This window comes from Macaca nemestrina, chromosome 17, assembly GCF_043159975.1.
Source record: "Macaca nemestrina isolate mMacNem1 chromosome 17, mMacNem.hap1, whole genome shotgun sequence".
NCBI classification, from domain to species: domain Eukaryota; kingdom Metazoa; phylum Chordata; class Mammalia; order Primates; family Cercopithecidae; genus Macaca; species Macaca nemestrina.
The window spans coordinates 64,310,299-64,322,210 of NC_092141.1; the positions used below are offsets into that span (position 1 = coordinate 64,310,299).

General features: G+C 41.2%; 1 long non-coding RNA gene across 1 annotated transcript in view; it reads left to right on the plus strand.

Annotated features, from left to right (window-relative positions):
* Positions 1-11,912, plus strand: part of LOC139359368 (uncharacterized) — an 83,790-nt gene that overhangs the window by 48,267 nt on the left and 23,611 nt on the right. The window lies entirely within an intron of this gene.

The window sequence follows — 11,912 nt, forward strand, 5'->3', positions numbered from 1 at the left end:
CACTCAGCTCTAGTCTGAATCCTCATAGGACTACCTAGGAACTGCTCCTGATCACGTTCTCATGCCCTGGAAACTGATCACCGGGAATGGTGGGAACAGTTCTATGTACAACCACTAGGCCATTCCTGAGGCTACAAATGGTTTGTAAGGTTTTCTAAGATGTGGATAAGAAAGATTTTCTAAGATGTGGATAAGAAAAAAACAAAGGAAAATGAATAAAACCAGGTGTGATATCCCAAATAGTTAACAATTATATGGCCTGGGCATGGATGAGTCAGAATGAATACCAGCAGCTGGTAAGTCTGGACTGGGGGGCGGGTCCTGGACCCCCTGCTGTGCCTGGCATGTTTGGTTATGGTGTGCAGCGGGTCATGGGCAAGCCCTGTGGCCATCATTGAGGCCATTCAGGGGGCCTCTGGGCAGTGGCTACTTATCAGCCCTATGAGCTATTTTGGTATTATATTATATTATATTACTTATTTATTTATTTAGAGACAGGGTCTCAATCTGTTGCCCAGGCTGGAGTGCTGTGCTCACTGCAACCTCGACCTCCCAGGTTCAAGCAATCCTCCTGCCTCAGCCCCTCACATAACTGGGAAGACAGGAGTGCACCACCACTCCTGGCTTATTTTCTGTACTTTTTGTAGAGACAGGATTTTGCCGTATTGCCCAGGTCGATCTCAAACTATTGAGCTCAAGCAATATGCCCACCTTGGTCTCCCAAAGTACTAGGATCACAGGCGTGAGCCACTGTGACTGGCCAATTTTGGCATTTTAATGACTTGTGCCGGCACCTTTGTGGCCCTTGTAACTTTGTAAAAATTAGAAGGACATACCTCCTTTCCTGGGCCCTCAACTTGGAGCATGGAGTGTAGGCTGGGCACCTTAGTGCAGGGAGTAACCTGCCAAACCTCACAGGAGACCTTTGTAATAAATATTCTCAGTTGAGAGTGGAAAGCGAAGTGCGTATCAGAGCTTCTGGTAGGGCTGGGATGCTGTTTCTACATTTACCCCAAAAAGCCATACATTCAGCTGAGCTGCTTTATATCATGATTGGCGATGGTCATTCTTTTTCAGTTTGGCCATGTCACTACAGAATGACTTCTTGTTATGATACAGATTATGGCTGAAAATTTTTGCCTATATTATCTCGGGAAAACTACTGTATAATCTGCCCCTTTTCCCTGATTGATTATCTGATTGTCTTTAATAGATGCCTTTGGATATTTATTAAGCTAGGCATGGTACAGGGTACAGTGGTCCTAGTTTATTTTGGTACTGAAGAGCTTAAATAATTAATTATTTAAATTCCTTTTAGCGTGAATCTGAATAAAGTCTGTAGTTTAGTTGATAGTACAGTACGAGTGTTAATTCTTAGTTTTGACAAAAGTGCTGTAGTTACATAAGATATTAATATTAGAAGATACTGGGTAAAGAATATGTAGTAATTCTCTACTGTCTTTGCAACTATTATGTAAATCTAAAATTATTTCAAAATAAAAGGTTTTAAGAAAAAACAAAACAAAAATTAAATTCCTTTTAGGCCTTAGGTGCTGCTTCAAATTAGTTTTGGTACAACTTGAGTCGTATCATTCATTCATTCAGCTCTGAGTCTAGTACTGTGCTAGGTGGTAAGGATTTGAAGATGATAGAAACAGCGCCTGTTTGCAAGAGCTTACATTGGGCCAAATCATGAGGGAATGGATAAACAGGCAATTCCAACACAGAGTGAAGATAGGGTCCATAGGTGCTATAGGATGGGTGTTCTGGGAGGAGCCCCCACAGGCGGATGAGCAGAAACCTTCACAAACAGCCCATGCTTCCACTGTATCATGCGTAGGTTACCACAAGAATCCCCTGCACCCACTCCAGCCTTCCTGCATTCTCTGCACCGCAAGTGGAGTGGTTTTTCCAGAATCATGGCACTCTGGGGTCTGAACATACCCATGGCTTCCCGTTGAACTTTGAATGAAGTCCAGGTTCCTCCACGGCCTCATCTGATCCTCCCTCTTCTTTGCTCGCTCTGCTCCGGCCACTCTGACCATGCTTCTGTTTGTGGGATGTGCCGGCCTTTTTCCTGCCATGCTGGGATCTGTGTGCAAGCTGCCTGCAGAGCTTCTTGTGATGGATTCTTTCGCATCATTTGGGCCTCATCTCAAACGTCACACCTCTGAGAAGTCTTCAGTGACCACCCTCTTCAAAGGAGCCACCCCACTCCTGTATTGGTCATGTTTTAAATTTTCTGTATTTTATGATGTTTGAATACCTTAAAAACTTGCTGACTGGGGACAGAATGCCCCTCCCTGTGCCCTCCCTGTGCTAGCCAATTTTTAGAGATAGCAAAGGGTTCAGTCAGGAGCACGTCTGTCTTACACAAACAAGCCAATCCTGAGTCTAGAGCTCCAGCCATCTCGTTACCTAATTCACACACCAAGCCATATTTCCCCTGCCCTACATCACCCCAGGGGCAGGTGCCAGGCACCTAATAGACCAAAGCACACTGGAGTTAATTCAAACCAACCCATCTTAAGCTGCCTACTGTACCCTGCCTTGGTGCTCCCATGGAAACCCCAATAAAGACTCTGGCCTAGGCTCTTCCTCCACATTCCTTTCTGCCTCCTGGCCCACACCGATGCTCCCCACATGGTCGTGCACAGAATGACATGCTTCCTCCTCTGGGAAACATAAGTAATACAAATCTTTAATGGCACCTGCCCCTCTGTGTTGTCACTCAGTTGTGCCTCTAAATTAATCCCTGGTATCATCTTAATACACAAGCTCCATGAAAGCAGGGGCCAGTTTGTCTGGATTCCCCTAGATTCACGCTCCCCTAGGATTGCAGTGGGAACTGTATTGATATCTGTTGACTGAGCTAATGGATAACAGACACCAGTCATCCTTTGCTCAAACTGACATGTCCACATTTTTCTTCAAAGATTAAAGGAGAAATGGAACTGCGTTGGAATTATTCCACACAAAAACTATGAATACACAGTTTTTAGTTAATATTTGTAAGTATTCTCCAAGAGGCAGAGTGATAGGTGTTTTAAAAGAACAAATCAGAAATGTTCACAGAGATAAAGGTGAAGACTATGAAATATCAATTTCAATGCTATCCTCTACCTTCTCTTAGATTATCCCTATAACTAAATATACATCCACCATTTGGGCAGTTTTATTACCTGTACAGGTAGGTCTATATGGATATAACTTTAAGCTTAAGTAAGGACAGATGCAATATTGTAAGATTTGGTTTCCCTATGAAGTAAGACTTTATCTGTTAAGACATTAATGTAAATACCTGAAAATCTCATAATTGCTGTGAACCGAGAATTAGCAATGACAGTAACTGCAGTGGCAGATGGAAGAGAAACAGCTTTGCTAGGGAGCCGTGAAGACACACTGGCTACACTGTGTTAGTAGAAGCTCTGGAAACATCTCAGGAAAGTTGTTTGCTTTCTGTAACAAAATAATTATTCTATTTCAAAAATCACATTCCAAATGAAGTAGTTCTATTACTGAGTAAGAGTCTTATTTTTGAGAACATTCTTGATTATTGTTATTAAATGGATGGGAACAGTGGCACAGAACCCAAGGGTGATGAAACCAACGAAGTGTTTTCTATTTGGCAGGGAATGTCTTTTATGCACACGTTTGTTGGGGCTGCATTGTTTTTTCTGGGAACTCAGGACAAACAATGCAAACAAAATCTCCTGACTTACCTTACCTCTGCTCCCTCCTGGGTTCCTCTGATCCTCTTTTTATTATTTTTTATTTTTTTTTGACAGGGTCTTGCTCTACCGCCCAAGCTGGAGTGCAGTGATGTGATCATAGCTCACTGCTCTGGGGCTCAAGTGGCCCTCCCACCCCACCTTCCCTAGTAGCTGGGACTATAGGCACTCCACACAATGCCTGGCTAATTTTTTTTTTTTTTTAAGTAGAAATGAGGTCTTGCTATGTGGCCCAGGCTCGTCTAGAACTCCTTAGTTCAAGCCATCCTTCCGCCTCAGCCTCTCAAAATGCTGGGATTACAGGTGTAAGCCACCGCTTCTGTCCTAACCCTATTTTCTAATTCATCTCTATCTGCATCCTTATCCACTGCTCAGTGTATTCCTGATCTCTGGCTTCCATCATCTGCAGAGCTCTTCATTCTGATAGACTTTCAAGGTATCAATGGTTACCTCTCTCCTATGCAATCCAAAACCTCCCCTCCTGCTCCAATTCTTTCTCTTAGAAAATTGACTGTTCTCACCTTCGCGCTTGTGTTCTAAGCAAAACTCACCACCTTTCCATTCCACTGACATCCCTTTTCAGTTTGCTACATCTCTCAATAGCGTCATTATTTTCTAGTCATTCAGTCATTTTCTTTACTTAAAATATTGTTATCATTTTTGTCATTTGTTTAAAAATTTTTCATTGTATAGTTTCCTGCATGCAAAAAATTTAGACATTGTGTAGTTTAAATAATAAATAATAGTAAAGCATACCAGTATCTTAGAGACCCTGCTGTTTCTCCCCAGTGATATCTCCCCTATTACTGCTCAGATGTCATTACTATCCTGAGTTTTCTTTATTACTTGCTGTGACATCGTAAGAAATATATAGTTGGTATTTGTCCCTATTTCCTGGCACAGAGCTTCTAAAATCCTTGTAATTTCCCGAGTGATGGAAGCATCTTTTCTTGTCCTGACACAGAGCTCCTAAATCCTTTGAAATTTCCTGTGTGCTAGGAGCATCTTTGGTTCTAATGAGATGACTCTTGGTGGGCCCCTAAGTGGTTTTAGGATGAGGGCTGGCTGTCAGAAAGGCCAAACCTTGATGAGAAGCCTAGACATTTCAGCCCTAACTCTTCCCCCCTGTCCAGAGAGGGGACAGAGATTGAAGACTGAGTTAATAATTGATTAAGCTTACATGATGAAACCTCAATAAAAGCTTCTAAATGAGGGGGTTCAGAGAGTTTCTGGATTGGTGAACACATTGAGGTGCTGGGAGGTGGCCCACCCGGAGAGGGCATGGAAGCTCCATGTTCCTCGTCCCCGACCTTGCCCTGGGCATCTCTTGCCTTCAGCTGTTCTTGAGTTGTATCCTTTATAGTAAACCCACAATAGTAAGTGAAGCACTTATTTGAGTTCTGTGAGTCATTCTAGAGAATTATTAAACTTTGCAGAGGGGGATGTTGTGAGAACCCTGAATTTGTAGCCATGTCAGACAGAAGTGTGGGTAACCTGGGGGCCTGATACTTGTGGCTGGTATCTGAAGTGAGGACAGTCTTGTGGGACTGAGCCTTTAGACATGTGGAGTCTGACACTAACTCCAGTGTGTTAGCGTTAGAATTGAATTGAATTGTAGGACACTGAGTTGGTGTCAGAAGGGAAGAAAACCTTTCAACTGCCTTTACAAAAAGTTTTGCTATCTACATATGCACCTCTATACAATGTCTTGTTTAGTTTTTGTATTTGGAACTTTATACAAGTGGAATCTGCCCTATGCACTATGCTGGGACTTGCTTCCTTTGTTTGGCTTTATGTTTCTGTAACTCATCATTGTTGATGTGTGTGGCAGTTGTAGGTTGGATTCTCTGGGAAGCAGAGTCAGAGCTGAGTTTAGTGTGCAGGGTGGTTATTAAAGATTGCCCTGGGATCAATACCTGTAGAAAGGGAGAAGGAAGCAGGATTGGGAACAGGTAGAAAGTGAGCTTCCATTAGGAGCTCTGGAGCTCAGTACTGTCCTGAGTGGGGCCAAGATGACCAGGCCTTTATACTGCTGTATCAATCATTCATTGGATGTAGGGTGTGAACTCAGGTGAGGTGACACTGCAGCTGAAGCAACCCCTGAGGGGCTGATGGCTGAGGACTGCCTGCCGCCAATACCTACGCAGCTGGGATAAAAAGCTCTCTATTGGAAGCCTGCTGGATCTGGGTAGCCAGTGGGATCACAGCATCACCACAGGGTTTATAGTCCATTATTTTCCACTGTTGGATAGCATTTTTTGGTATAGACTTCACTTTATTTATCCATCCTACCATTGATGGCTAGTATTTGGGTTTTTCCTAGTTTTTTACTACTATGAACAATGTTGTATGAACATTCTTGGACATGTCTCCTGGTGCACCTGTGTAAGGGTCTTTCCAAGTTCTAGACCTCCTTAATCTGTTTGGTCTGCTGTAACAAAATACCATACACTAGGTGCTTATAAACAACAGAGATTTATTTCCCACAGTTCTGGGGGCTGGGAAGTTCAAGATCAAAGTGCTGGCAACTTTGATGTCTGGTCAGAGTCTACTTCCTGGTTCATAGATGTCACCTTCTGTGCCATGTAACACTGTGTCCTCACAAGGTGGAAGGGCAAGGGAGTTCTCTGGGTCTCTTTTTTAAGGATGCCACTCTCAATCATGAGGGCTTCACCCTTATGACCTAATCACTTCCCAAAGACCCCACCTCCTCATGCCATCACCTAGACTTCCACATAGAAATTTTGGAAGATCGTAAATATTCAACCCACTGCACAGAATATGCACATATCCAAGTTGGTTAGGTGAAACCAAATTTTCAAAGTTCAGAGTTACAACCCTACAAGAGTATGAGTTTTCATTGCTCCACATACTCATCTATATTTGCTACAGGAAGACTTTTTGATACTTGCCAAATTGGACAGTGTGAAATGGAAGCTAGCTGTGATTTTTAATGTGCATTTCTCTGGTTACTAATAAGATTGAATATATTTCATGTTTATTGAATGTATGGATTTCCTCTTCGGTGAGGAGCTTGTTCAAATTTTTGTGCCATTTTTAATAGGGCTGTCTCCTTTTATCCTTTATCCTCTTTTACACTTCTCTTAATTTTATCTATGTATCTATCCATCTATCTACTTACCTACCTACCTAGTATTTTTCTCTCTGTGCTGAAGTCTGGATAATTTCCTCAGTCTACTTTGTAGTTTACTAATTCTCTCTCCCACTGTGTCTAATCTACTATTGGCTCTAAACATTGATATTTTAAATGTTATTTCTTACATTTGTTATATCTAGAAGTTTATATTTGGTTCTTTTCAAATATCCTTAACCATTCTTTATAGTGTTTTGGATTCTGCTCATATTTTTAAAGTTTTATTTTTAAAAGTATTTTGATCATTTTTATGCTCTGTATTTTAAAATTGTTTCTATTGGCTCTTGCTCATGGTATCTTGTTTAGCAATTTCTGATTATCAACAGTTAATTTCCCTTAAAATTTTTATTTATGAGAATCATTTGAGGCTTGGGTTGATAGTGGGTCTATCTAAAGAGAATTTGCATTTGCTTCTGTTAGGCCCCCAGGGAGGTACCAGTGGTTAGGAACCCTCTTAAAGTAAATTCCCAGCTTAAATTTATTTTCATGCAGCAAGATAGTGTGGATTTTGGCTATAACCCTATCCAAAGTTTGGCTTGTAACCATACATTCTCAGAGTTAATTTTCCCTCTTCCCTTTATGCCAGTGGTTGAGACAGGGAACTTTCTTTGCAATTCTCTGGCAGGGAGGTGAGTTTGTTTCTAGGTCATGCTTATATTACATGTGTGGCTTTTGGGGGCTAACACCTATCAGGAAGGGTCTCTGTTTATACTCCCCATCTTAGGCAGGTGCTACATTTTATCTCTTGTTCTTCATACTCTGTGGGGTCATAAACACTGAAGTCCAAGTTCACAGCTTCAACAAATGCCTCAAAGTGCAAGCCATCTTCAGATTTCTCCTTTTCTCTCTGGGTTCCTCCCTTCACATAGTGTTTGGTCAGGGTTTTCCTTGTTATTACAGCTCGTTAATTTGAAATCCTAATTAGGGAAAGGGAGTCAGGCTGGTGGGGGCAGGAAAAAGCAAAAAGATAAAGCAGATAAGCTACAAGTCTGCCTTTCTTCATGGTCCGGGACATACAGCCCTCCTGCAAAAAATAACTCACAATCTTCCTGCACCCAACTATCACCAGACATCTGCAAGTTAGCTCACTACAAGCTTTGCATTATCAATACTAAACAAAGCCCTCTTCAACAGACAGCATAAACACCATCCTATAAAATCTCCAGCAAGCCTTTCTTTCTTTGCAGTCAGCTTCTCTTCTTCTGATCCTGCTTGTTGCCTTCTCGCAATGTATTTTCCTACTTTCTCTAATAAATCTGCCTTTTTTTTTTGAGTTTTTTTTTGAAACAAACTCTTGCTCTGTCATCCATGGTGGAGTGTAGTGGTGTGATCTTGGCTCACTGAAAGCTCCACCTCTGGTTCAAGTGATTCTCCTGCCTCAGCCTCCTGAGTAGCTGGGACTACAGGCACTTGCCACCATGCCCGGCTAATTTTTGTATTTTTAGTAGAGATGGGGTTTTGCCATTTAGGCCAGGGTGATCTCAAACTCCTGACCTCCAGTAATCCATCTGCCTCAGCCTCCCAGGGGAGGGATTAAGGGCTTGAATCACCGTGCCCAGCCAAGTCTGCCTTTCTTTATCTACTACTCTCTTGGTAAATTCTTTTACCCCTGTGCCACCAGCCCCATCGTTGTTTCCTCATAAAAATTATTGTTATTTTTTAAAATTTTGAAACAGAGTCTCCTAGGTTCAAGCGATTCTCCTGCCTCAGCCTCCTGAGTAGCTGGGATTGCAGGCATGCACCACCATGCCCAGCTAATTTTTGTATTTTTAGTAGAGACAGGGTTTTGCCATGTTGGCCAGGCTGGTCTCGAACTCCTGACCTCAGGTGATCCACCCATCTTAGCCTCCCAAAGTGTTGGGATTACAGGCGTGAGCCACTGTGCCTGGCCAATTAATGCTTTAAAAAAGATTTTAAAAGGATTTTATCCAGCATTTTTAGTTGCTTCCAGTAGGAGAACCAGTTGAAACCAAGTGTCCTGTATCATCTCTTGATTCTCATTTTTACCCCTGTGACTATTCCTACTGATTGTTCTTCATAGATTTGCATTCCTCTACCTACTCCTTAAATGTTGATATTCCCATTTTAGAACATGACCCCACTTCTTTTTTATTTTACATATGTACATTTGTCACATTCATTCTCTTTAATATACTTTTTCCTTCAGTAAAGCTTACCAACTCTCTACTCTCTAATGGAGATAACTGGTAGTTCATCCCAAATGAAGACTGGCTTCTGGCGAGACATCCCAGGCCCCTCACCTTGGAGGACACAGGGACACAGGACTTTAGCCTTCCCAGCGAGCCTATTATGTTCCCTTTCTCCCTTCAGGGACCCGTCCATGTCTCTCTACTTTTCTCCTCTGCTGTCAGAGAAATACGAAAGGTCACTCAGGGGGCCCAGAGTCTCCTCATTCAGGCCAAGACTTTCACTCTTTAAAAACTCATCATAGGAACAATCACTGGGGACCAAGTTTGTGCAAGGCACAGGTTTTGCTGTATGATGAGAGGCTGGTCAAAGATGTGTAGCATAAGCTCTCCTTTCTTTAAAAAAAATAGCTTACAGACTAGTTAGGGAGAGGGAGACACCTGACTCATCGCAGCCGTGACCTTTTATAGTTTCAATTACCAACTTTAGTCTTACATGTTTCCAATATAAAATACTTCTTCTGGTTTTAGATGTGTATATTTATTCATTTATTGAGCATATATTTAATATGTACCTACCATATGCCAGAAACTGTCTGGTTACTGGGGATATGATGTTGAACAAAATGGGCCATATCCTTGCCTTAGAAAGCTTACATTCCAGTGCAGGGGAAGGAACAACAAATAAGAAATAAAATAAATAAACAAGATAATTTCAGGTGCTGATGAAGGTTCTGAAGGAAGTAAGTCAGTGTGAGGTACTAGTGACTTCTGCTGGAGTGGTCAGGGACAGCTCTTCTGACGGGAAAGATCAAAAGGAATTAGCCATGAGAAGATCTGGGGAAGAGCGTTTCAGGCAGGGGGCACAGCTAGTACAGAGGCTGTGAGGCAGGAATGAGCTTGCTGTATCCAAGGAATCAGAGGAGGGCAATATTGTTAGTGCTGCGGGGGAGGTGAAGACATAAGATATGAATAGAGAGATAAGCAGAACCAGGTCACATCGGGCTCTGGAGGCTATAGAAAAATATTTAAATTTAGTCCTAGGTACATCAGGAATCCACTGGAGTATGTTTTTTTTTTTTTTGAATCAGGGTCTCACTCTGTCACCCAGGCCCCAGGCTAAGGTGCAATCACTGTTCTCTGCAGCTTCAACCTCCTGGGCTCAAGCAATCCCACTGGAGGATTTTAAGAAAGGTAGTGATGTATTCATCTTTCTCTCTGTCTGTGTATATAAAGGGATTAACCATTGTGTGTGTGTGTGTGTGTGTGTTTTTAAAGTCATCTTTGTTAGAATACAATCAGTGATGTGCTGGCAAATGTGTAATAACCAGGTTTCAGAGGAGGAAGAATTTCTGATTTGTAGGGTTTGCCAATTTCTGCAAAAGTGTGAATACCTTCTCCATTGCTGACATCAAGCTACCAAGTGATATCACTAAATGGAGGGTCAGGAAGAGATGTGCAGAAGAGGCTGTCATGAGATGGTAACAGTTCTAGCACACAACAGGGTGTATTACAAACTTATATTAAAATTCACCTTTTTAAGTTGTTCAGGTCTATGAATTGTGACATACATAGCTGTGTAAGGATTTACATTGAGAATCGTTGCTCTAGTGAATAAGTGTATTAGTCCATTTTCATGCTGCTGATGAAGACTGGGAAGAAAAAGAGGTTTAACTGGACTTACAGTTCCACATAATTGGGAGGCCTCAAATCATGGCGGGAGACGAAAGGCACCTCTTACATGGCAAGAGAAAAATGAGGAATATGCAAAAGCGGAAACCGCTGATAAAACCATCAGATCTTGTGAGACTTATTCACTACCATGAGAACAGTATGGGGGAAAATGCCCCCGTGATTCCAATTATCTCCCACCGGGTCCCTCCCAGAACATGTGGGAATTATGGGAGTACAATTCAAAATGAGATTTCGGTGGGACACAGAGCCAAACCGTATCATTGAGGGAGGATTTGCTGATAGGTGGGGAAGAGTGGTATAAATTGCTTCAGCACTTAGACGATTACAACATATCTTTTTTTAAGTGGAATTTTCTCTGAGATTGTAATATTTTTGTTTCACATAATCTAATGGGGAACATAATTAGGCCTGTGGCTAAGATTGTATCAGAAGCAGGCAATACAAATAATTCAGGGATAATTACAACACACTTAAAAGACTCTTCTTTTCTGCTTTCTATTTTCACATAGAGGCTGAAACCCATTTTTTTGAATAGATTATAATATGGACAATCCATCCATACAGTATAGAGGGTCAACTAAATATCTAGAGGTAATATCTGATCTGAGGAAATTATGTTTTTAATTAATCTAATTTATTTCCCTTTAGTAGAGATAAATCTGTTGGTCAAGAGAGTTATCAACATCAGCTACAACTTTGTAGTAGAAGTGGATGGCTCTATTCCTATAATTTGGGTTCTAAACTAAAACTTTTGCTGTAACCTCTATTACATTTGGAATACTGTTTAAAATATATATCCAAAAGGAAAATGAGATTGAACATTAATCATTATAAATATTGAGTATTAAAAATACATATTAGCATCTATCAAATGCTTATCCCATAAGTGCACTTTGCAATAACTTATTTCTTTAATCTTTACAATAACCATTTGAAAGAACTACTTTTATTATCCCCATTTACAGATGAAGAACAGGAAATATATACATTTTAGTTATTATTAAAGGGAATAGGCTTCTTAGTATGTCAAAGTATGGCAGATTGGGGATTTAAATAAAAGTACTTTTATTCTTTCTGAATTTGTCTCAGTTTGAATGATAGGGCAAGCCTGATGAAAATCTATGAGGAAACCTATTATTTTAAAAGAGTTCTTATATAAATAAAAGCTGTTACGTGTTCACATAT